Source organism: Peromyscus californicus, unplaced genomic scaffold (genome assembly GCF_007827085.1).
Source record: "Peromyscus californicus insignis strain IS unplaced genomic scaffold, ASM782708v3 Scaffold_5__1_contigs__length_169319896, whole genome shotgun sequence".
NCBI classification, from domain to species: Eukaryota; Metazoa; Chordata; class Mammalia; order Rodentia; family Cricetidae; genus Peromyscus; species Peromyscus californicus.
The window spans coordinates 139,672,856-139,700,099 of NW_026294573.1; the positions used below are offsets into that span (position 1 = coordinate 139,672,856).

Below are 27,244 nucleotides of genomic sequence, written 5' to 3' on the forward strand. Positions count from 1 at the left end.
CTCTGTGTAGCCCTGGCTGTCCTGGAACTCTCTATGTAGCCCAAGCTAACTTCAAACTCAGAGATCCATCTGCCTCTGCCTCTTGAGTGCTGGGATTAAAGGTGTGCACTATCACTGCTTCGCCTGTTTTCATTTTTAGATATTAACTTAAAGACAGGAAAAAGAAAATGCTTAGATCACAGTGGTGCCAAATCCTATTAGAAGACTAAGAAAAAAATCTGCATATTAGAAAGTGAACAAGTTGCTGAAACAAACCCACCCCCCCACCACCCCGCAGTGACTGGAGTATGCCCAAGAAATGCAGAAGCTAAGTGAACAAGCCTAAGACCCAAGGGGGGACAATACAAGGAACAGAAAAACACAGTGCTGGATCATTACCCAGGGTGTAGAATAAATACCCATAAGTCCACACTGGTATGCATAAATGATTCATTAAATAAACAGAACACACAGTTTTCTCATGGCAAAGAATTTCAAATAATTTCCGCAGGTAGGGTGAAACACAGGCCCCCACAAGTGCTCACTTCGTGCTTCCTTCTAAAAAAACATGAAAACAGGAGGAGCAGCAGCTTTACCATGGGGTGCAGCATCAGTGGTGAGCAGCCACTTGGACAGTGTTGTGATCTTCACACTGTACACCTGTAACCTCTTAGCCATCATTGGAAGAGATCCAATTCTTAAGGAGGATGACTGGCCAGACCAAGAATGCACAGAACCTCCAGGTTTACTCAAAATCAAGAACATCTCTTGTGGGCCACAAGAATATATTATAGAGATTTAGCTGTGTATTAAAGCTATACTTTGACCGGCCAAGGGTCTGTCAAAAGGCAAGCCATTTATTGTGAATATTTGGTGCTATCCAGCCTTTAATGTTTCAGCTGTCTTCTGCTATGAAATTCTTGCATGCCCAAATGTTTCCAAACCTATAGAACTTCTAGGTTACTTACTCTCCCCCCCATCCCCCACTGAGCCTAGGAGACAGGCTGGCTGGGGATGCATAGCTTTGCTTCTTGTGCAAATGAAGCTCAGACCACCTCCTTGCCTTGAGGCCTAGTAGCTCTCCAGAGCAACTGACTGAGAACAATAGAGGTTTTTACATATCAAGGTGGAAGGTAGGGTGGAGGAACATTCCTGAGGAGGTAGAGAACCACATGGCTAGGGAGAGGAGGACAGGCATTTTCTGTAGAAATGGACAGAACTACATGGTGAGAGAAAAGAGGGGAAGACAGAGGTTCTATAGAGGGTAAGCAGATCTCGGGTAGAGTTTTCTGAGTGCTAGGAGTAGAGAGTAGTGGAAATGGAGAATGAGGAAATGGAGGACAAAGATGAGGCTGGAAGCATAGGAGTTATTCGTTAGCAGGACTATGGGCTAGGGAACTGGACAGAATTGAGGCTATGGAGACAGGATTTCATCCCAGAGAAATAAAGTAGACAGATAAAGAGCTTAGTGTATCTATATTTATTCTCGTCCTGAATACCTGATGGGGCCGTAGCTGTATTGATAGAATTTTGATTTAGAGGAATAAAGTTACAGACATAAGAACATAGTGTATGTAGAATTTTTTCCCTCAGATATCCCACGCTGGATGTAGCAAAATCCCCAGACAATAAACATCGAGGAACTAACCTCCACAAGCAAGAGGAAGCAAGGGACATGAGAACAACAGACAGAATATGGTATTCTGGATGTGATCCCAGGACATTAAAGGGCTTGAGAAGCAAGTTAAGCAAATCTAAGTAAGTGTGAACTTGAAAAAAATAATAATGTTCTTGTATTAGTCAGGGTTCTCTAGAGGAACGTAACTTATAGAATGAATCTATAGATAGGTAGATAGGTAAATAGAAGATAGATAGATAGATAGATAGATAGATAGATAGATAGATAGATAGATAGATAATTTATTACAGTGACTTACAGGCCATGGTCCAGCTAGTCCAACAGTGACTATCTACCAATAGAAAGACCAAGAGTCCAGTAATTGTTCAGTTCATGAGGCTGGGTGTCTCAGCTGGTCTTCAAGTATATGCTGTAATCCTGAAGAAGTAGGCTCTAATGCCAGTGAAGGAATGGACTTGCCAGCCAGAGGGAGGGCAAGTAGGCAAAGAGCAAAAGATTCCTTCTTCCATATCCTTTATCTAGGCTGCCAGCAGAAGGTGCGGCCCAGAATAAAGGTGGATCTTCCTACTTCAAACGATCTGGATTAAAAGTGGGTAATCCTGAAAGGACCAAGCAGATGCCATAACAGGCTGCTCAGTCTTCTCTCAGAGAGCAGGCCTCAATTTCAGTTTCCTGAGACTTGAGCAAGCAGTTTCTGGGAGGGCCATGAACAAAAGACATAGTCCTTGCAGTAGCTCCTTTTCTGCATGTACTCTGCCTGCTCAAAGTTCAGCCAGATGTTTACTGTCTGGGACCCCTCACCAACTTAGAGTTATGTGCATGATGTGCTAGGCCAGCCAGCCCCCATGGCAGCTCAAGGACAGAGCCTGGACCACTGAGCCAGCCCCCACAGTCAGTACATGCTAGGCCAGCCAGCCCCCATGGCGGCTCAAGGACAAAGCCTGGGACTTGTGCTGGACTGCCCTGAAAGTGATAATTGTAACCACCGACCAGTAAATTCAAAGGTTACATACCCTCACCCAACTAAAAGAGAACAGAGATAAAAATAAACCAATCCGAGTTGCACCCGTGCAAAACCCCCAACACACCCCCCTGAAGGGCTTGTGGTTTTTGCCTTTAAAAAGCTAGCCTCACAAAGAAAGAGCAACTCCTCCCTGCCTCACTGTATTGGGTGTAGGAATGAGTTCCCTGTCTAGACTTGTATCTACAGAATAAACCTTGCTGTTGCATTGTGGACACCTATGGTCTTCGGTGGTCTCTTTGGGGTCATGATCTGGGCATAACAGTCCCATTTCTATAACTAGTCTTTCTCTGCTCTGTCTGCCATTCCCCCCCCAAAAAAATATGACACAGACACTTATTATTAACTATGAAAGCCTAGCCTATAGCTTAAGCTTGTCCCACTAGCTCTATAACTTAAATTAACCCATTTCTATTCATCTATGTGTTGCCATGTGACTCATAGCTTTTATCTCTCCTCCTGCATGTCTTGTTCCCTCTCCATCTGGTTGGAAGCTCTGCCTTTCTTCTTTTCTGAAACCTCTCTGTCCCCAGAAGTCCTACCTGACTTCTTCCTGCCTAGCTATTGACCATTCAGCTCTTTATTAAACTAATCACAGTGACATATTCACACAGTATAAAGGAACATTTTGCAACACACCTCAAATTATTTAATTAAGAAAAAAAATCTCTCCCAGATATATCCAGTCACTTGAGTTTTAATTAACTCCAGATTTAGTCAAGTCCACAACCAAGAACAGCCATCACAGTGCCCATATTGATTCATGCTGTGCACTCAAGAGTTGTGCATTTCTGTGTTTTGGTGCTGAGAATGGAATCCAGGGCTTAGCACACATTAGGCTAGTACTCTGCCACTGAGCTGAGTGTGTATGTATGTGTGGGGGGGGGGGGCGAGGATCGAACCTGTCATCTCATGTAGGCTAGAGAAGTTCTCTACGACAGAACTACAGCCCTGAGATAGGGTCACATGAGATTTCCCTGGCTGGCCCAGGATTCACTCACCACTCTCTTGTTTCAGCTTCCTAGATAGCTGGGGTTACAGGTACACATCTAATAATAGTAGAAACTGTATAGAGGTTTTATGAAAAATCTCACAGTCACACTTATTCTGAAAACCTAAAACTCTTCTATAAAATCAAGTTAAACATAACAACAAAACCCAAAAGTCAGTCTGTCCTGTGAGCTGGCTCCTCCCCTGTGAAGCATAGAAACCCCACTACCACCACCACCACCACTCACCTTTTCAACAGCCTACTTAATTTACTCCCTGGGTTCATAGTCATTTTAATTGTGGATTCTTATTCATGAAGTTAAAACTTCACTAAGCACAAAAAGTAAAGGTAGTATTTTCCCCACTTCTGAAAACAAGAAACCAACCTCTGAAAAAGGCTTTAAATACTAGTTCTTGTTAATTCCTCAAGAAACAGCACCATCTAGTGTTTTATTGTATAAATAACACACAAAAGGCTCTGGCTACTTCCCTTTAGACATGAACTTAATCCCAGTTCAAAACTGAAATGATCCATGCACAATGTGTGTGTGTGTGAAGATATCACTGTAAATCCCATCAACTTTTGAAATATGTGTTCATAATTATAATAAAACCTCAAAAGAGTAATAAGTTGAAAGTCCATTTCCCTTGAAAGTGTTCACAATTGTTAATGATTCTTGAGGAATTAGATTTAAATGATGTGATTCTGTTTACAAGTTCACTCCAGAATCTGTGTTTACAGAAGTGTCTATTTCTGTGTTCAAAAATTGCAGTCCCCAAACAATGTTTATGAAGGATATTTTATCTTAAATTCAAACCCGCAACAAATCTTAACAGACACTTTTTATTTTAAAGTTAAAAATACTTTAAGCTTTATAAAACAGCATATCTCAGGCAAGACCCTGAGTTTAGATCCCCAATACCCATGTCAAGTCCCAGCACTCCTGTAACAGGATTGGAGCAAAGAAAGGGGAGTCCCTAGAGGCACCTGGGCCAGCTAGCCTGGCGTGCACAGCAGAGAACCATTTAAAACCTCCGTGTAGAGAAAAGTGCAAGATGAGCCCTGATGCATGAGGTTATCTTCACACACACACACACACACACACACACACACACACACACACACACACCATGCATGGCATGCAGGCACCTGCATTCACACACATGAACACATGTAAAGAGAGAGAGAGAGAGAGAGAGAGAGAGAGAGAGAGAGAGAGAGAGAGAGAGAGAGAGAGAGAGGGGAAGAGAGGGGAAGAGCAGAAGTCTGGCCTGGAAAGACGGCTCCACAGTTAAGAACATTGACACTTCTTTCAGAGGACTCAGGTTCAGCTTCCAGCATCTACATGGAGGCTCACAACCGTCTACAGCTTCATTTCTAGGGAATCAAAGCCCTCTTCTGACCTCTGGAAGCACTAGGCACACACGTACATGCAAACCAGGCACATAAAATAAGATAAATTAATCCTAATAAATAAAAGAAGTAATTTTTGAGGTAAGATTGGTTTTGTGATGGTTTTGTTTTGTTTCTCAAGCTATCACTCAGGTTTAATTTGTACTAAAGACACTGATAACAATGAATTCAAGTTGTAATTCTAACATTTTGGTGGTTTTTAGCTTTCCATAAAACCTTCCTTTAGGTTTAGGGTTTATACGTTTTCCTGAATTCAAACAAATTATTGCCCAACTTCAATGATGCTACAGGAGGAATGATGTACCTGCTGGTAATTTGCTCCATTAGTTGGTATCTTTGCCTGGAAATATTGAACTAATCCAGGTATTAAAACAAAACACTGAGGGGCTGGAGAGATGGCTCAGAGGTCCTGAGTTCAATTCCCAGCAACCACATGGTGACTCACAGCCATCTATAATTCGATCTGGTGCCCTCTTCTGGCTTACAGGCAGAATAGTGTATATATAATAAATAAATCTTAAAAAAAAAAAAAAAAAAAAAAAAAAAAAAAAAAAAAAAAAAAAAAACCACTGAGGGCTGGAGAGGTGGCTCAGAGCTTAAGAGCACTGGCTACTCTTCCTAGAGGTCCTGAGTTCAATTCCCAGCATCCATGTGTTGGCTCACACCCATCTATAATTTGATCTGGTGCCCTCTTCTGGTGTCCAAGCATACATGCAGGCAGAACACTGCATACATAAATAAAGATTTTAAAAAAAGAAAAAACAAACAAACAAAAAAGAAACACTGAAGCCAGGTTCAGGGTGGTAAATACTTAAGATTTCAGAACTCAGGAGACTGAAGCAGAAAGAACATTAGCTTGAACCTAGATTGGACTACATAGTGAAACCTTGTTTCAAAAGGAAGGAAGGAAGGGAGGGAGGGAGGGAGGGAGGGAGGGAAAGAAAAGACACAAACAGTGAAAGCAAGAAAATAGAAAATGTCCTGAGACACAAGTTACATAGTAGAAAATTACAGAATATACTTTGCTAAATGTCTCAGACTCAAAAGAATTATGGTGTTTATGTGGACATGTCATTCCAAAGACAGACTCTGCAGCTACTAGGAATCCTTCATTGACCGTGCCAGACCCCCTTCTTACCTGGAAGCTTGAATCTTCACCTTTCAGGGTGTTCCTGCCTGGCATGGATGCACCCTGGAATCAGGGATGCAGAGCTCCTGGGGGCAGAGGTGTCCCTGCACTCGGTCACAGTCCCGGTCAGCAAAGCCTCTTCTGTGATCTTAACCTCATCAACAACGGCACCGACAGAATAACACAAACAAAACTGATGTCCCCTGTTGGGAAAAGAAAAAGTCTTGGTTTTCTGCTGCTGTAAAAGAAACCAAAGTGAAGATATGTAAGAAAGCAATGGCTGCCTGAGAAGATGACAGCGTGGGACAGTTGCCTTTGTGACCTGACTGGCAGAGGCTCTGCTGTGTGCCTGAAACACAGCGGACAGATTGCATCATTTCGTATCTGCCCCCCCCACCAGAGGTTTAAACTGTAATCTGTGTTATTGGGGGATCTTCAAACAAACCAAATTCAGTAGAATTTTTTTGAGTGCAGAATAACTCATAAATCAGGCAGAACTAAAACAGAACTCACCTCCACTTAGAAGCAGGGGCAGTGGAGTGGAAACGAGTCTCTTCTGACACTCTTCTGAGGTAATACACAATGTGTTGTTTTATGTCAGAATTTACGTATTGTTGATTAAACATCATGGTATTGAAGTCATGGATCATCAGAAAAGTCAAATCCTTCCAGGACTTTGCATCTGCGAGAGAAGGGGTTAGTACATTTCTGGCCATGGGCAGGATACTAGTATTGTGTGGGCCTGGATTGTCTTTATTTGGAAAGTAAACAAACCAGTACACTATGCTGAATGAGGTCAACCTCTAACAGTTAATTTGAAGTGCTACTAGACCCAGAAACTTAGTAAAACATTGGTTCTGGAAGCTGTAAGTATTCGAATGGGTAGACTGAGTACAAATGATCTACCCTCACAGGTATAGACAGTCCCCATCCCACCAACTGAGGGTCAGGCTAGAATGAGAAGGTGGGGAGGGACAGCTCTCCTCTGGAGCACCACTTGAGCTGGGATACCTGCTCTTAAACATCAGAGCTCCTGCTTTCTAGGCATTGACACTCAGGACTAACAGTTGCCCACCCCACTCCCTGTTTTTTTCTAATTTAACTTTTTTAAAAAGATTTATTTATTCATTATGTATACAGAAGAGGGCGCCAGATCTCATTACAGATGGTTGTGAGCCACCATGTGGTTGCTGGGAATTGAACTCAGGACCTCTGGAAGAACAGTCAGTGTTCTTAACCTCTGAGCTATCTCTCCAGCCCCTAGTTTAACTTTTTATTGATCCTCTGTAAATTTCACATCATGAATCTCGATCCCATTCATTTCCACATCCCTTCATGTCCACCCTCTGCCCTTGCAACCAACCTGACAAGATAAGATAAAATAAAACTTAAAAGAAAAGGAAATCAGAAAAGTCTCTTCGTGGAAGCTGCAGTATGCCCCAGTGAGTCACAGTTTACCCTTTAGTCCATACATCTTTCCTTGCAAGTGTTCGTTGCAATGAGTTATTGGTCTGGTTCAAGGCCTCTGGTTTCTGCTACACTATTGATACTGGGCTGTCACTAGGGCTTCTCTTGGATAGCCTGTTGTTGCTCTGTGTCATGGAGGTCCTGCAGCTTTGGATCTGCAGGACCAGCCCCTTTACATGCAGATCATAGATAAGGTGGATGTTGTGGTGGGCCAACTCGTAACCCAAGGTTCTGGACCTGGGTAGTTGCAGGTTTGGTCAGCCAGCCAGTTCTCCTGTCTTCACTACCAGAGTGAGCTCTCCAACACGGCCCTGGCTAGTTCACCCCTTGCAGCAACGAGCAAAGTGCTGGGCTGGTTCTCCTGCTTTCACGCCTTCAGGATTGGCTTACCCACACCTACACCATCAGGGTCTGCTCTACTGTGTTACCCAGGCAAGGCACAGGGGCCATTCCACTCAGTGCTGGAGCTGGTGAGGGGCAGGGCCAGCTTTCTCATTCTCATGACCTCACGGCTAGCTCTCCCACCTGCCACAGTTGGTGAGGGGCTCATGCTCATGTTCTCAGGGTTGGCTCACACACACCCCCAACAGGGTCAGCTCTACTGTGCTGCCCAGACAAGGTGCAGGGCCTGCGATCCTGAGCTGGTGAGGTGCCAGGCAGCTGTCCAGTTCTTATGACCTCAGTGCCAGCTCTGCCACCTGCCAGCCCTCTCCCTTTTGACTAGTGAACTATGGCACTTTTGGACTTTATAGTTATATGATCCAGTTCCCAAAATATTATGTGTGAATGTATGTGTACATGTGCTGTTGGTTGTGTTCTCAAGAAACCCTTAACTAATATGGCATCCAATATGTGTGCTTTGCCAGGTGTAAGGTAGGACTCCAGCCAAGTGAAATACCACCCCCCATTAGGTGACATGGAAGCACATCCCACTCCTGCCTGCACCTTGGACCCAGGCCAGCTCCTGGAAAGCTCTCTTCAAAATGCCAGTGGCACCCAAGGATGTTTTCCTCTCAATGATGCTCTAAGTGGGCTCAACTTTTGGGCTCTTGTCTTGAAAAACCAGATTGTGCCTAGGTCCTACATTGTTGCTGTCTCCAAAGATGACTATGAGGCCTTTGTGCTTTAAGATTTCTTTCCATGGAGAACTCTGATTATGAAATAAGAAGTCACAAGGTTCTGACATGGTGGCCCATGCCTGAGACATCCAAATAGAGCCCCAAGCAGCCTTCTGCTTTCCTCCTGCGGTCTTTGTGAACAAGATGGTTTCTAACACATGCACATCCTGTCACTCCCAGAGTTAAAAAAGACAATGGATTTAGTATAATTTTCCTTAAGCATTAGTGTCTCATAAAGACATTCACGAAAGTTCGTATGATTATACCCCTCATGGATCAAATTATAAGTTGATTGAAAATGTTAGAATTATACACAATAGGAGTGTTCCTTGATTGAGATAATTCATATTTCAATTTTAATATAATTCCTGGTTTCGGAGCTTGTTATAACAACTTTGGAAATTAGACACTGAGTTTGCAAAGTTTTCTGTACAACTAAAATGATAAACATATTCCTTAAAAATTGAGTCAAAACTTTCCAATAACTTTCACACCCTGGGATGGTGACTGAAGGTGCAGAGGTTCATAACTGAGGCCCAGAGAGCAGTACCGCTCGTGCAAACATTCCCACCCTCTGTGCAGGCGCATTAACAACCAATGAGTTGTTTTATTAAGTTGTCAAGGAAAACAATTCCCTTTATGAATCTCCTCAAAGTCAAAATTAAGTTGTGTAATAATTTTAATTTGCTCTAATAAATTTTATATCAATCATGAATCTTTGGGATTAATAAAAACATGTAAAAGTACATTGTGCTGTGAATGAGTTCTGGGGTGTGATAAAGGAGGAGGCAGGTGGGTGGAGAAGCACGGACATCATGAAGCCTGGGCTCATCCATCACTCTCGCTGGGCTTCGGAGTCAGGACAAGAACTCTTTTTCTGTCTCAGCAGAACAGCAGATGGAGGAATGACAGACATAGTGTCCTGTTGAGACAGATGTGGTAACCTGGAGTCTGGGCTTCTAGGATCATCTCCCTGGGTTCTCCAGAAAAACTAGGAAGGATGGAGATGAAATCAGTTCCAGATCTTATTATACTGTTTTGTTGTCAACCTCCTCAGCATCGTGGAGCCTGAAGGAAAGCAAGAAGGGGAAAATAAGCAAAGCATCTCCCATTTTGTCTAACCTCTCTGGGTGTACTGATTATAGCTTCTTTACCATTTACTTAATGGCTAATATCCACTTATAAGTGAATGCATAGATACCATGTTTGTCTTTCTGGGTTTGGGTTACCTCACTCAGGGTGATTTTTTTTCTAGTTTCATCCACTTGCCTGCAAATTTCATGCTATTTTTTTTTTTTTTTTTTTTAGCAGCTAAGTAATACTCCTTTGTGTAAATTACCACATTTTCTTTATTCATTCTGTTGAGGGAAATCTAGGTTGTTTCCATTTTCTGGCTATTTTGAATAAAGCCACTATGAACATGGTTGCACAAGTGTCCTTGTGGTAGGATGGAGGATCTTTTGGGTGTATTCCCAAGAGTGGTAGACCTAAGTCTTGAGGTAGATTCACAACTTTCTGAGGAACATGGATTTCCAAAGTGTACAAATTTGCACGCCCACCAGCAAAGGAGGAGTGTTTCCCTTGCTCCACATCGTCTCCAGCATGAATTGTCACTTGTATTATTGATCTTAACCACTCAACAGGTGAAAGATGGAATCTCAAAGTAGTTTTGATTTGCATTTCCCTGAGGGCTAAGGATGTTGAACATTTCTTTAAGTGTTTCTCAGCCACTTGAGATTCCTCTGCTGAAAATTCTCTGTTTAAATCTGTACCCCATTTTTAACTGGATTGTTTGGTTTTTCATACCTACTTTCTTGAAATTTTTATATATTTTGGATATTAATCTTATATCAGATGTGGAGGTGGTAAAAATCTTTTTCCATTCTGTAGGCTGCCACTTTGTCTGATCGATGGTGTCCTTTGCCTTACAGCAGCTTTTCAGTTTCCTGAGATCCCATTTGTTAACTGTCTTAGTGCCTGTGCTATGAATGTTCAGAAAGTTGTCTCCTGTGCCAGTGCATTCAAGAATATTCCCCACGTTCTCTTCTATTAGGTTCAGTGTATCTGGTTTTACATTGAGTTCTTTTTTTAAAGATTTATTTATTTATTATTTATACAGTGTTCTGCCTGCATGTATGCCTGCACACCAGAAGATGGCACCAAATCTCATTACAGATGGTTGTGAGCCAAGTGGTTGCTAGGAATCGAACTCCGGACCTCTGGAAGAGCAGCCAGTGCTCTTAACCTCTGAGTGGTCTCTCCAGCCCTTATGTTGAATGTGAACTTGAGTTTTGCTCAGGATGAAAAATATGGATCTATTTGCATTCTTCTACATGCAGACATCCAGTTTGACTATTTGTTGAATATGCTATCTTTTTTCCAGTGTGTATTTCTGATTTCTTTATCAAAAATTAGGTGTTCATGTATGTGTGGATTTATATCTGGGACTTTAATTCTATCGGTCAATGTGTTTGTCTGTTTTTATGCCAATACCATGTGGTTTTATTAGTATAGCTCTGTAGTACAGCTTGAAATCGGAAATGGTGGGACCTCCAGCAGTTCTTTTATTGTTCAGGATTATTTTAGCTATCCTGGGCTTTTTGTTTTTCCATGTGAAGTTGAGAGTTTTCCTTTGGAGGTCTGTGAAGAATTGTGTTGGAATTTTGATGGGGATTACATTGAATCTGTAGATTGCTTTGGTGGAATGGTCATTCTTACTATGTTAATTCTACCAATCCATGAGCATGGGAAATCTTTCCATCTTTTAATATCTTCTTCAATTCTTTCTTCGAAGACTTGAAGTTTTTGTCATACAAGTCTTTCACTTGCTTTGTTGGAGTTACCCCAAGATATTTTATATTATTTAACGCTATTGTGAAGGGTATTGTTTCTCTGATTTCTTCCTTTGTATATAGTCTGTCATTTATATATAGGAGGGCTACAGGGTTTTATGAGTTAAATTTCTACCAAGCCACTCTGCTGAAATGTTTATGAGCTGTAAGAGTTCCCTGGTGGAATTCCCCTGCATTTCTAGGATGAAGCCTACTTGATCATGATGGATGATCTTTTTTATGTTTTATTGGATTTGGTTGGCAAGTATTTTATTGAGAATTTTTGCTTCTATGTTCATAAGAAAACTTGATCTGTAATTCTCTTTCTTTGTTGAGTTATTATGTGGATTGAGTATCAGGGTGACTGTGGCCTCATAAATGAATTGGGCAATGTTCCTTCTGTTTCTATTTTGTGGAATAATTTGAGGAGTATTGGTGTTAACCCTTCTCCGAAAGCCTGGTAGGATTCTGCACTAAAATCATCTGGCCCTGAGTGGTTTTTTTGTTTATTTGGGTTTTTTTGGGGTGGAGGGGAGACTTAATTACTGCGTCTATTTCATTGGGGTTATAGGTCTGTTTAAATTACTTAACTGATCTTGATTTAACTTTGGTAAGTGGTATCTATTGAGAAAATTATCCATTTCTTTTAGATTTTCCAATTTGAGGGAATACTGGGTTTTTTGTTTTGTTTTGTTTTGTTTTCTTGGGTTTTCGAGACAGGGTTTCTCTGTGTAGTTTTGGTGCCTGTCTTGGATCTCGCCCTATAGACCAGGCTGGCCTCAAACTCACAGAGATCTGCCTGGCTCTACCTCCTGAGTGCTGGGATTAAAGGTGTGCACTACCACCACCCGGCTGGGAATACTGGTTTTTAAATTATGTCTTTATGATTCTCTGGATTTCCTAGGTGTCTGTTGTTATGCCCCCTTTTTATTTCTGTTTTTGATAATTTGGATATTCTTTCTTTGCCTTCTAGTTAGTTTGGATAAGCGTTTGTCTATCTTGTTGATTTTCTCAAAGAACCAATTCTTGGCTTCATCAATTCTTCCTATTGTTCTCTTTGTTTCTATTTTATTGATTTCAGTTTGATTATATCTTGTTGTCTACTCCTCTTGGGTTTGTTTACTTCTTTTTGTTCTAGAGCTTTCTGGTATGCTGTTAAGTTGCTAGGATGAGATCTCTCCATTTTTTTTTAATGTAGGCACTAGTGCTATGAATATTCTTTTAGCACCATTTTCATTGTGTCACATAAGTTTGGGTATGTTGCATTTTTTATTTTCATTTACTTCTAGGAAGTCTTTAATTTCTTTCCTAATTTCTATCTTGACTCATTTGTTTTCATGCAGTAGAGAGTTGTTCAGTTTCCATGAGTTTGTGAGCTTTTTATTGTTTCTGTTCTTGTTGATATCCAGCTTTAATGCATGGTGATAGAATGGAAGAGTTATTTCCATTTTCTCATCTCTGTTGAGATTTGCTTTGTGTCTGAGTATATGAACAATTTTGGAGAAAAGTTCCATGAGATGTAGAGAAAAAGGTGTATTATTTTGTGTTTGGGTGAAATGTTCTACAGATATCAGTTAGGTCTACTTGGTTTATAATGTCCGTTAGGTCCAATATTTTTCTGTTTACTTTTTGTCTGGATGACCTGTCCATTGGTGGGAGTGAGGTATTGAAGTTTCATACTCTCAGTGTATGAGGGTCAATAGGTGATTTAAGCTGTAGTAGTGTTTCTTTTACAAATATGGGTGCCCTTGTGTATGGGGCATAGATGTTAAAGAATTGAAATGTCATCTTGGTGGATTTTTTCTTTGGTGAATATGCAGTGTCCTTCCCCATCTCTTTTGATTAATTTTGGTTTGAAGTCTATTTTGTTAGATATTGGAATGGTTACACAAACCTGCTTTGAATATCTTTTTCCAACCCTTTACCCTGACATAATGTTTATCCTTGATGTTGAGGTGTTTCTTGAATGCAGTGGAAGAATGGAGCCTGTTTTCACATCCATTCTGTTAGTCTATTAGTCTATGTCATTTTAATGAGAAATTGAGACCATTGATGTTGAGAGATATCAATGACCAATGATTGTTGATTCCTATTATTTTATGGTTGTTGTTGTTGATGTTGGTGATGGTAGTGTCCATATATGTATGAGAGAGAGAGAGAGAGAGAGAGAGAGAGAGAGAGAGAGAGAGAGAGAGATTCCCTTGTTTTGGTTTTGCTACTGTGAGATTATTTCTGTAGTTAACCTCCTTAGGTTGGAGTTTTTCTTCTAGTATCTTCTGTAGTGTTTTGTAGATTTCTGGATTTGTAGATAGATATTGTTTAAATTTGACTTTATTATGGACTATCTTATTTACAGATATTGTTTAAATTTGACTTTATCATGGACTATCTTATTTACTCTATCTATGGTGATTGAAACTTTTGCTGGGTATAGTAGTCTGGGCTGACATCTATGGTCTCTTAGAATCTGTAGCACATCTGTTCAGGCCCTTCTGACTTTTAGAGTCTTCATTGAGAAGTCATATGTAATTCTAGTAGTTTTGCTTTATATGTTGCTTGGTCTTTTCCCCTTGCAGCTTTTTGTATTCTTTCTTTGTTCTATATGTTTAGTGTTTTGATTATTATATGGTGAGGGGACTTTCTTTTCTGGTCCAATGTATTTGGTGTTCTTCAAGCTTCTTGTACCTTTATAGACATAGACATGTCCTTTTTTTTTGGTTTTGGTTTTTTGAGACAAGATTTCTCTGTGTAACAGTTCTGGCTGTCCTGGATATTGCTCTGTAGAACAACTGGGCCTCAAACTCACAGAGATCCACCTGCTTCTACCTACCGAGTGCTGGGATTAAAGACATGCACCACCACCACTCCACTAGGCATGTCTTTCTTTAGGTTATGAAAATTTTCTTCTGTGATTTTGTTGAAAACAAGTTCTGGGCCTTTGATCTGAGATTCTTCTCCTTCCTCTTTACCTATTATTCTTAGGTTTGGTCTTTTCACATTGTCTCAGATTTCCTGGATATTTTGTGTCAGGAGTTTTTTAGATTTAACATTTTCTTTGAGCTATGTTCCCACTTTTCCTACTGTATTTTCAATGACTGAGATTCCATCTTCCATCTTTTGTATTCTGTTTGTGAAGCTTGCCTCTGTTGCTCCTGTTCAAATTCCTAATTTTTTCACTTCCAGAATTCCTTTAGTTTGGGTTTTCTTTATTGATTCTACTTTCCATTTCAGGTCTTGAATGGTTTTATTCATTTCTTTCCATTGTTTGGGTTTTCATAGTCTTCTTTAAGAGATTTGTTCATTTCCTCTTTAAGGATATCTAATCTATCACCTTCATACAGGTTGTTTTAAGGTCTTTTTCTTGTGCCTCAGTTGTGTTAGAATACTCAGGGCCTGCTGTGGTAGGACAGTTGGGCTCTGGCAGTGACATTGCCCTGGCTGCTTTTGTGTGTGTTCTTACTCTGGTGTCTTGGCATCTGGGATTGGGACAATTATAGATCTAGGTGCTGCTATCAGGGTTTGTCTTTGTTGGGTCGGTGTTTTATTCCTTGGTTTCTGTTTCTCCTCTGAATTTTCTGAGAGCATGACGGCTGTGTGTTGCCTGTTTTCTGGCCTGTTCCGCTGGTGTGTTCCCAGGGAATGCCTGCTGGTGTTGGAGGCTAGGATACTGGCATGAGTTGGAAGAGAAGGTTTTTGTGATCCATTGGGGATGGGGTCCGAGAGATAAGAGAGACCACAGCAGGTTTCCTGCTACAGAGCTGAGGATGGCACTGGCGGGATCGAATCTCAGGAACAGCAGGAGAGGTGTGGGTCTGCCTTCAGCCTACTTGTTGCCCTGGGAGGAACAGCTGGCCCTTAGGTGTGCAGGGGGTGTCTACTGGAGTTGGAGTCTGGGACAGAGCAATGAGTAGGAGAGGAAGGTGAGAAGGGGGAGATGTGTGGAATCCACAGGAGATAGGAGCAGAGGAAGAGAGAATTCTTACAAAGCAGGGGATGACAGCGGGGGAGTGGGTCTGGGGGACAGAGAGGGGACAAGTCTGCAGGCAGCCTCCTTCATTTTCTGGCAGGTATGGCCTGTGAGTCAGCAGGGTGTGCCTGCTGGATTTGGGGGCTGGGATACAGAGACAAGTGGGGAAAAGAAAGTTAGGAGGGGGTGTTCTGTGGGATCCACAAGAGATTCAGGGGGGCCGCAGTGGTGTTCTGCTGCAGTGCTGGGCATGAGACTCAGGAATTGGATCTGGAGAATCAGAGAGAGAATTAAAAGGACTTTAAAAATGAATTATCCTGGATGAAGATGGTAGTTGGGAGACAGTTTTTCCAGGACAAAGGATCTTAAGGGGGTACTTGAGATAATGGCATCCAGAGAGAACTGCGTGGGCAGGTCTGAAAGCAGGTCATCAGAACTGCAGCCCTACTCTGACAGATGGGAGTCATGAGGGACCACATGGAGTGCTCTGGCAGATGGAATCATGAGGAGTCACACGAAGTCCTGGGGAGAAGAGCCCCTGACAAAGTCAAGTTGTTCCTAGTCTTACAGATGTACTTTCTTCTCGGAGGATGTCAGCAGGAGAGCCGGAAGTGTGCCTTTGGGCTTTGTTCAGAATCCACAAGAGAAGGGGAAAGGAAGTGAGTCACTTCCCTCTGGGTCAGGTAGTGTGTAAACTGCTTTACAATCATGCTCTTAGCAGAAAAGAAACAAGCCATAAATGCGTTTCTTTTTTTCTGTTCCTTCCTCCCTCTCTTCCCTCCTTCCTTCCGTCCTTTCTAACAATTGCTCTGGGAAGGAAAAGGGACCTTTGAAAAACAAAACTGGAAGACTAAGGATCGATGTCATAGCAGGAGGCTAGGGGAGGTGAGACAGGGTCTTGCTATGCAGACCAAGTTGATCCTGAACTTTCAATCCTCCTGCTTCAAGCCTTCCAAATGATGGAATTATAGGCTTCAGCCCACATGCTCTGCTGGAAAGTCATCATGCTCATCGACGAAGGTCACCCCAAACCACAGTTGTTGGTTTAAGCGGCGGCTTTGCCGACAGATGGTTACCTTTCTAGAGCTTTATTGGGACAGAAAGGGAGAGAGAGAGAGAGAGAGAGAGAGATCACTCAGAAGGGAGAGGATATGGAAGGAAAGAGAGAGCACAGAGAGGGCATGCCGGCTTTTTAGGCTGGGACATAATTAAGGACAAAATCCTTACAACAGAAGCATATTCTAGCATCCTACCATGTTTTGGAGAAATCAGCTCTATGGATAATGAACAACAGAATCAAACCAGGGAAAGATGAACTTTTTTCATGGTCATGATAGAAAAAATGAGTGTTCAGCTGGGCAGCAGTGGTGTACACCTTTAATCCCATTACTTGGGAGACAGAGGCAAGTAGATCTCTGAGTTTGAGGCCAGCCTGGTCTACAGAGCTGGTTCTAGGACAGCCAGGGCTACACAGAGAAACCCTATCTCAAAACAAAACAAAAAGAAAAGAAAAAAGAAAAAAGGGTGTCTGTCTAAGATTAGCTTAGCGGGCCATCCCCAGAATCATATAAGAGAGAGTCATAGACAGTCAGGGAAAGATATCCAGGCAGGTTAAGAGCATTTTCACATGAGATGGAAGGAGTATATGGAGTCAGAACATCTGTTAGCACTGTGTATTTATGTATTTAGTGGGAGTCATAATTAATGTCTGTGCACCTACAGCAATCTCATATCCCACCATTCTCATACTGTAACCTATATATACCTACCATGGAAAATACTCATCCTCTTTAGTCTAACCTGAGTGTACAAAATGATGGCCTTGTCCTTGTGGGCTGGTCTGTAGAATTCAGACTTCACATGAAAAGAGCTGCAGAACATCTGAGTTCCAAGAAACAAAGCCTTCCTCTACCTTAGCCTACAGGAAGTGCCAATCTTACCTCTTTGGCACTGCGATGGCCTGGCTCAGGTCCCTGACTAATGCCAAGCAGAATGTCAGTACAAGTCATATAGCACAAAGCAAAAACACGGTCACACTCTGTTTCTGGGTTTGAACTGCAGCTAATGTAAGTGATGAAAAGCAATTGTTTCCACTAGCTGTGTCAGGGTGAGATTAGCACACCCCATCAGCAGGTCAGCCACTTGTTCAGATATCACTGTTCTCAGGCTTAGATCCCAGAGTAGTCTCTGGGAACCTCTAATTCCTTTGTTTCCACCTTTTACTCATGCACATCACATGTAAATGCAAAACAAAACCTCAGTCTCCTTTTCAACCTATTGCCTTATGCTGGCAGATGGGAAAGTCTAAAGTACAAAGCACTAATTATCTTTCTTAGTTTAAAGCTTTACAGTGGAAAACAGGGACTTTGAATTACAAAGGTTGTTGTTATTGTTGCTGCTTTAATTGCAAAGAGAACAGGTGTGGCTGAACACACCTATAATCCCAGCACTCAAGGGGCGATGACAAGAGAACCGTGAGTTTGAGACCATCTTGGGTTACACAGTAAGACCATTTTTAAAATTAAAAACAAAATTAAAAGCAAAGGATTATAGAAACCTTATCATACTATAATGCTTGTACAATGATTTATAAGCCTTATCTTTTCTTGATACAATTTGTCTAAATTTAATATAGTGATTCTAGGTCATATTCCTGTTAGCACAGTTTAGCTTTCTCCATTTTTTTAAATACGTGAGTATTCTAAAAATGGCCTGTTAGTAGAAATAGTAGATGTATAGTCAGACCAACAGTTAAGGAGGTACCTAGTCCTGCACAAAAAAGACAGTTTTGTGACCCAAGGGGGTCATGCCTGGCAACAAGAAACCTCAAAATGAAGCACATTGAGGGGAAGGTGATGCAGAACAAGTAGGTTTAGGACTGGCTGGTTTGCAGACGCTTACTCAGCTGGGGGATAGAGGATGCAAAGTTCTCCAAGCTTTCTAGGACCCAGCCGTGGAGTAGTTACGGCAAAGATAGCGGTGTGGGGTGTGGAATCCTGTCAGAAGACAGGGGGCTCAGGGGTGGGGAGTGGGGGGCTTTGGTCTTGTTGGACTCAACTTGAAATCTCACACTGTGAGGAGTATTCTTCCCAAGTGTGAACAGAAGTCCTGGGAAGACGCTGTGACTACAAAGGCTGGTTGACGAGTCAGAGCTTCAGTGATGTGGTGAGACTGGAATGTCGAAAGTCCAGAGACAAATTATCTTGAGCCATCTTCAACCTCGTTAATAGCCATTTACTGCCCTCCTTTGTACCTGACCTGACAGCTTTGTGACCATTAGGTAAATCCTTCGGAATGCGTAGACAGACCCTAGTTCCCACCAACCAAAAGGCTGAAACTGCTATCAGTTATCATCTGAGGCCTGCAGCTGAGACTCCTGCTTTTCCAGAACCTGCCTACTTGATGTTTCCACCAATGACTGAAAGTGTCTTGATCTATAACTTCCTTTGTTCTGTTACTGTAAAACTGCACAGAAATGTGACCATGCTGGAACATGACATTTGGGTGACCTGAATCTGTGTTCCTGGGCCATGGTCACTCATATTTGGCTCCAGAATAAATTATCTCTGTTGATCCTTTGAGGTAAGAGTTGTTTTGCTTTTCTACTGACACAAGGAAGAACAGAGTAAGGATGGAGGCAGGAATCCTGGACTGTGAGGCAGACAGACCAATGAGGCAAGTCCTGCAGAGACAGGAAGAGCAGATGTTACACTGAAAATGGGGTTCATAAATTAACCTAATTTTAAAGCTGGATTTAGTGTTATTCTTTTAATCTAATGTAAAATTTTCTTTATTATTTAAAGACCCCTGGGCTCACTGGCCAGCCAGCCTAACCTACTTGGAAAGTTCTAGGTTAGTGAGAGGCTCTGTCTTAGAGATAGATGGATGTTACATGAAGAGTGACATCTGAAGTTGTCTGCTCTCTTCACATACATGCATACACACACACACAGACACACACACACACACACACACACACGCACGCACGCGTGTGCACACACACACTCACTCACATGCACACACTCACATGCACACATACACACACTCACATGCACACACACACTCACATGTACACACACACACATGCACACACATGTAACATGAATCTTAAAAGTACTTATTAATAAAAACAAACCTGATGCCAGGTGTTGGGGTGAATGCTAGAGGATCAGAGAAGCAGAACAAGCCACAGCCACCTCACCTTGCCCATTCCTCAGCTGATTCTGTTTCCTCAGACTGGAAGCCTCTGAGTCCTCATCCAAATGGATCTCAGCTGAACTGCTGCTCAAAAGCCTAAAAGTTTAACCAGCTCTAGTTCCTGGTTTTCACGCCTTAAATACCTTTCTGCTTTCTGCCATCACTTCCTGGGATTAAAGGTGTGAGTCACCATGCCTGCCTGTTTCCATTGTGGCTTTGAACTCACAGAGATCCGGATGGATCTCTGCTTCCGGAATGCTAGGATTAAAGGCGTGAGTGCCACCATTTTCTGTCCTCTATATCCAGTGGCTGTTCTGTTCTCTGACCCCAGATAAGTTTATTAGGGTGCACAATATTTTGGGAAACACAATATCACCACATACACACATGCACACACAAATGTACACACATATCCACACCCACACCCACCCACCCACACACACATACATGCACACACACATGCACACACACACTCTCATGCACACACATGCACATACCCTACCATCTTTGAGGTTTTTACTTGTGCAGATGTTCTTCATTTCCATTCCTCTTCTATGTCTTCTCTGGTTTTAACTGAATAATTCTGTGGTCAGGTTTCATTTCTGTTCTCTGGTCTGTTGCTCATATTTCTTTTAAAAACATTTTAAAAGTCAGGTGTGGTGGCACATGCCTTAGTCTCAACATTCAATGTCAGCCTGATCTACATAGGGAGCCCCAGGCCACCTGGGCTACGTGGTGGACTTCCTCAAAAGAGAGAAGAGAGGAAGGCGCGAGGGAGTGAAGGAAGAGAGGAAGGCTCTTGTACGACTGCCTGGGTTACAATGTACTTTGTAACCAACCTAAGTCCATAGTCCAGTGACGTCACACTGCTTCATGTTCCCACCTCCTCCCTCCTACCCCTTGAATTGCCTGTCTTTGTTTTATTTACCCATGTGGTATAAACATCCCACAGACTGTCTTAGGTCCGTTGATCCATTTATCCTTCATTTTCTTCTTTTTGGATGCTCTTCTTGTTTTTCATGTATCTGCATTTCTGAACTACTCTACATGTGACGGACTTGGACTTTCTTTTCCAGGCTGACCTTGAATTGAATGCTTAGAGTACAGGCCTGTGTATTAGAGCCTCCTGTGGGGACAGACACCTATAATCCCAGTACCCAGAGTAGAGTTGGGGGGCTGAGTCAGGAATTTAAAGCCAGTCTCAACTATAGAGGGAGTCTTAATTCAGCCTTGGCTAAGCAAGATCTTGTCTTAAAACCAATTATAAAAGAATTAAAACAAGAGAAAGACTTTCTCATAATTACAGAGCATAACTCTTACCAATTATGTACTTAAAACCATAGGAGTAAGTTAGTGTCAAAAACCTAAGGTTAAAAAGTTTAATCAAGATATGATCAAAATGCATTGTATACATGTATGTAAAATTTCAAATAATAATTCAAAATATATTTGAGGGCTGGAGAGATGGCTCAGAGGTTAAGAGCACTGGCTGTTCTTCCAGAGGTCCTGAATTCAATTCCCAGCAACCACATGGTGGCTCAGATCACTGGCACCTAGGTAAAAAGCTGGGCCTGACTGTGTGCCTGCAACCCCAACGCTGAGGGGCAGGAGTGGGGTGGGGGAGGAGTTGGTCAGCCAATCTAGCCAATCAGTGAACTCCAGGTTCAGTCTCAACAAATAAGGCACAGGTGGGAAAGGAAGGCATTTCACCAACTTCTGATGCACACATGCAAACGGGCATACACACCACATAGAAAGAAAGGAAGGAAGGAAGGAAGGAAGTGGGGGGAGGCAGAACAGGAACAGAATCTCTTGGAGTTACATTTGGGTTGTAGCAGGGTTGGAGGGCATTTGAGCTAGACTTCTCCCTCGTAATCAACAACCAATGAAAACAAGACTGGCACCTACAGGACACTAATTACTGATCAGAGGAATGAATCTCTGGCCCTAAGAGGACAGCTTGAATTATCAAGAAGATCATTGATTATATTAGTTAATTCTCTAAACCCACATCTAGGAACCCTAAACCTTATCATTCAGTAGATGGTTTTCTAGAAAAGAACAGACACATCATTACCCCTCCTGGAAGGGTCTTATGAAACTGGCCTGTTAATAACTTAGACAGGAAAATGTCCTTCAAGAAAAAAATGTTTGTTCTAGAGACTTTAGAATTATTCTAAAGCCACAAATATTTTAAAATGAAAACCAGTTAGCATCTATTATTTACTATCAATAGAACTGTCTTGAAAAATGTATGTAGACACACTGGTCTCTTGGTTGCCTCACCACTTAAAAGTGATCTACCTTACTCTGCAATCAACTCAGTCTGTCTTCTACACCACACTCATGTCTCATCTGAATTCTTGCAACAGAGATCACAAGGGCTGGAGAGTCCGGAGCAAAGTCCTGGAGACAGACCCTTTAGTGCCAAGTCCTAGACCTTTCTAGGCACTTGTGGAATAGTTGCTATAGAAAGATACAGGTAAAGAGATGGGTACATAAAATCTCAACTTGAGCTGGGCCTTATGGCTTATGCCTGTAACTTCCTCCAGCACTCAGGAGGCAGAGGTAAAAAGACTGCCATGACTTCAAGGCCACCCTTGAACAAAGTGAATTCTAGGCCCTGTCTTAAAAAAATGAAACAACAACAAAAACATATAAATAAGTAATGAAATCAAAGTGCTGCAGTTACCATTATCAATACACACTTTGTCAGTATGCATCTGTTTTCATTCACTGGTACTCACAGTCCATCACTAGCAATATTTCCAGCAACTTATATCTTCCATCATTGCATGACCTGGCCAGCCTTCCTCCTGGATCCGCCGAAGAGTTTGCTTTTTCTGTGTTTAAATTTTGATCACACCAGGCAGTGAGAGAAAAACAGAAAATGGCTCAGATTGGTGCCGCAAATAACTCAAAGGTTTGCTACCCCAAAAGCCTTTCGCTTCTTGGTCAGTTGTCTCTTGTTCTCCCCTAAATGTTTTCAAACTTTCTCCCTTCTCTTCCAGCCTTAGATCCCCTTCTCTGCATATGATACTTTCGATTATTTACAAGGACTCTGGGAGGCATCCTTGAGAAACCCACTGACCTCTGGTGACTCCGTAAGGGAAATGACGTGCCAGCGACACTTAGCCTTGGCTCTCTCGTTGCAACAGAATAGACTTCAGATGTCCCTCTTCTTTCCAGCCAGTGTGAATCCCTCTCCCTCTTCAGCCTCACCTGTAACTTGAGCCCTCTTTCTTCCATGTGTTCCACTCTTGTCTTTCTTTTGCTTTTTTTTTTTAAGATTTATTTATTATGTATACAGTATGTATGACTGCAGGCCAGAAGAGGGAACCAGATCTCATTAGGAATGGTTGTGAGCCACCACGTGGTTGCTGGGAATTGAACTCAGGACCTCTGGAAGAGCAGTCAGTGCTCTTAACCACTGAGCCATCTCTCCAGCCCCCTTCTTTTGCTTTTTTTGAGACAGGGTTTTTCTGTGTAGTTTTGGTGCCTGTCCTGGATCTTGCTCTGTAGACCAGGCTGGCCTCGAACTCACAGAGATCCACCTGACTCTGCCTCCCGAGTGCTGGGATTAAAGGCATGAGCCACCACTGCCTGGCCACTCTTGTCTTTCTTTCCCACATTTCAGTCTTATCTTTTCTGATCTACCACATCACCATCCTCTTTGAAGCCATTTTGTACATATGCTTTGCAAACATTGATTATGAGTCTCATGTATTTCTCTTAACATAATGATCTCCGCGGGCGGTGGTGGCACACGCCTTTAATCCCAGCACTTGGGAGGCAAGAGGCAGGCGGATCTCTGTGAGTTCGAGGCCAGCCTGGTCTACAGAACGAGAGGTGCAAATCTACACAGAGAAACCCTGTCTTGAAAAAAAAAAAAAAAGATCTCCAATCTATCCATTTTCTTATAAATGCCAGTTTCCTTTTTTATATATACAGTTGAATAAAACTCTGGATGTGTACTACAATTTTTTTGGTGATGGACCTTGTTCCATATCTTTGTCATTGTGAGTTGTGCAATGCTAAATATGGATGTGTAAGTATCTCCATGAGTGCTGGCTGGTGTAGCTAGATCATATGATAGTCATATTTTCAGTTTTTGATGAGTCCCACATTGATTTTCACAGTGGCTACATCTATTTATGTTCCTCTTCTCACATCACTGCTACAATATTTTGTCATTTGTTTTCTTTATGACAGTCATTCTGCTCTCAAAGCACATTTCCCTGAAGAAAAAGGCTATTCAAAAATTTCAAACATTTATTGGCCATTTGTATTTCTTATATTCAATTCATTAACTCATTTATTGATTGGGTGGGAGGGTGGAGTTTAACCACTGGAGCCTCTGAAGTATCTAGATCTTGATGCCCAACCTGCTGCACAGTGGGCAAGGCTTCCCTCAACCCTGCAGGCTGCTCACTCTGCAGACTGATCTTGTGTCTGAGGCAGACAGTCCCACTCACCAGCTCTCGGGATGACTTCATGCTGCTGGAAGCCTTTCCACAAAGTCCTGACCTGAGCTTGTACCTTGAAGTGTTTTCTTCTAGCAGTTTCAGAGTTTCAGGTCTCACATGAAGGTCTTTGATCCATTCTGAGTAAATTTTTGTACAGAAATAAGGTTCTACTTTTAGCCTTTTATATGTAGAAACCCAGTTCTTCTGGCACCGTTTCTTGAAGAGGCTTTCATTTACAAAGTATGCCTTCGACACCTCTGTGCTAGGTGGTTTATTTCTGGTTCTCCTATCCTATATTTTAAATTCTAATTCTAGTCTATTCATCTGAGTGTGTTTCTGTATGAATTTTATCATTTTTTTTCTGCTTCTGTAAAGGATGTCATTTGAATTTTGAGGGGGGTTGCATTGAATCTGAAGCTCACTTTGGCTAATAAAATAGTTCCATGATATTAATTCTGCCAATCCAAAGCATGGGAGAATTTTCCATCCTTTAGTATTTTCTTCAATTTTTGTTTCAATGTCTTAACTTTTCATTGTAGAGGTCTTTCACCTCTTGATTAGGCTTGTGCCTGTTTTCATTAAACTATTTCGAGTGTGGTTTTCCCCCAAGTTCTTTCTCAGACAGTTCATTACTGGCATATAGACATGCTACTGGGTTTTATATGCCCATTTTTTTAAATTTTTTTTTAAGATTTATTTATTTATTATGTACACAAATTTTATGTATCCCCACAGGCCAGAAGAGGGAGCCAGATCTCATTACAGATGGTTGTGAACCACCACGTGGGTGCTGGGAATTGAACTCAGGACCTCTGGAAGAACAGCCAGTGTTCTTAACCTCTGAGCCATCTCTCCAGCCCTTATATGCCCATTTTGTATCCTACCACTTTGCCGAGCCTTTGTCAGATCTAAGAACTCTCTGGTAGAGTCTTTAGGGTCTCTTGAGTGTCATGTCATCTGCAAAGAGGGACAGTTTGACTTCCTTTCCTATCTGTATCCCTCTTATTTTTGTCTCTTATTCTAGCCAAGACCTCAAGCACTACACTGAACAAAAGCTGAGAAAGTGGACATCCTCATCTTATTCCTGACTTTACAGAAGATGCTTTAAGTTTTTGCTGTTTGGTATAATGCTGGCTATAGGCTTGGTGTATACAGCCTTTATTATGTCGAGGTGTGTTCCTTCCATTCTTAGCTTCCTTGGAACCTTTACCATGAGGGACGCTGAACTTATCAAGGTCCTTTTCTCCACTGATTGAGTTGGTCGTACAATATGATTTATGTCTTTTAGTCTATTTTGTATATCATTTATCAATTTGCATATGTTGAACCATCCTTGCATCATTCTATAATGAAACCGACATGGCCATGATGTATGATCTTCAATTCAGTTTGCAGGACTTTTTGTATCTATATTCATCAGAGAAGTTGGCCTACAGATTTGTTTCTTTGTTGTTGATATCAGGATAATGCTAGCTTTGTGGATCCAGTCTTGTAGTGTTCCTTCCCTTTCTGTTGTGTGGTTCACAGTTTGTTGACTATTTAAAAGTTGAATAAAATTCAGGAATGAATTTATCCAGTCTTGGATTTTTCTTTGTTAAGAGCCTACTACTGCTTTAATCTCATTGCTTGTTAGAGATATATTCAAATTGGTTATAGCCTCTTGATTTAAGTTTGGTAGGTCATACACATCTAGGCATTCATTTCTTCTATATTTTGCAGGATTTGGGACTATGAGTTTTCAAAGTATTACCTAATGACCATCTAGATTTCACTGGACTCTGCTTTAGTAGCTGTTTCCATCTCTTATATTACCTTGGGTTTCTCCTTTCTTTCTGGGTTTACCAGTCTTGTTTATTTATTCAAAGACATGGCACTTTGATTGATTTTTTTTTTAGTCTCTGTGTTTAATTTTCACCCCTACCTCTCTTTATTACTTGTTGCTGCCTCCTGATTTGAAGTTTGGTTTTGACATGCTTTTGTTTGTTTTTATGATGCTGGGAATTGAACTTGGGGTCCATACATATTAAGCAAGCATGCCATCACTGAGTTATTTCTACTCTTGTTCTTATTTTCCTAGGACCTTGAAATACATCACTATATTATTTATTTGAAATCTCTGACTTTTTAATATGATCATTCTTACCTACAAATTTCCTCTTAGCAGCCTTACCAGAGGTTATAGTAAATTGAGGTTTTGTTTTCGTTTGATTCTGATCATTTTAAATTTTACTTTCTGGTTTCTTCAACAATTTGGTGGTCATTCATAGTGTGTCATGCAGTCTTGAAGTATTTGTGTGGCTCCTGTGGCCTCTCCAGTCCCCTTACATGTCTTTTTATTGCATCAAGAAGCCATATGAAACCTGGGCAGTGGTGGTACACGCCTTCAATCCCAGCAATCGGGAGGCAGAGTTTGAGGCCAGCCTGATCTACAAAGTGAGTTCCAGGATAGCCAAGTCTACAGAGAAACGCTGTCTGGAAAAAAACAGAAACAAGGACTGGAGAGATGGCTCAGAGGTTAAGAGCACTGACTGCTCTTCCAGAGGTCCTGAGTTCAATTCCCAGCAACCACATGGTGGCTCACCACCATCTGTAATGAGATCTGGTGCCCTCTTCTGGCAAGCAGTTATACATTCTGTATACATAATAAATAAATAAATCTTAAAAAAAAAAAACAGAAACAAAAAACAAACAAACAAACCATATGGAGTGATTTATCTAGCTCCCATAGGGTTGTGTGATACACACTGTAATGTTTGCTCAATAACCAACTCCAATGCATCTCTCAGAATTCATATCCATGGTTAAGCAACATATGATTACAAATGTTTGGGGCTGACAGTGCATCATGTTGGCATCATATCTAAAAGGGGGGAAAAGCAAACAAAAAACAATAGGGGCTATTCTGACTTTTATGTGAGTTTGAGATAGTTTCAAACTAAAAGCACTGAAAAATAGTCAAGGAACATGTACTTCTGAACATATTCTGGTACGGTGGTAATAACTGAATGGATTATGAAAAACAGCAG

At 41.6% G+C, this 27,244-nt stretch overlaps 1 long non-coding RNA gene across 3 annotated transcripts in view; it reads right to left on the reverse strand.

The window, feature by feature from the left end:
• The window catches only part of LOC128097570 (uncharacterized), a 31,331-nt gene extending 8,103 nt beyond the window's left edge, over positions 1–23,228 (reverse strand). The window contains exons 1-3 of one of the 3 annotated variants that reach the window (XR_008213904.1): positions 22,500–23,228; positions 6,686–6,854; positions 6,182–6,375 (exon numbers count right to left, since the gene is read on the reverse strand). This is a non-coding gene — a long non-coding RNA (uncharacterized LOC128097570). Of the gene's footprint in view, positions 1–6,181; positions 6,376–6,685; positions 10,001–22,499 lie in introns of those variants that run through there. The other 2 variants (XR_008213903.1, XR_008213902.1) reach the window with 2 other exon arrangements.
• Between the last annotated feature and the right edge of the window lie 4,016 nt (positions 23,229–27,244).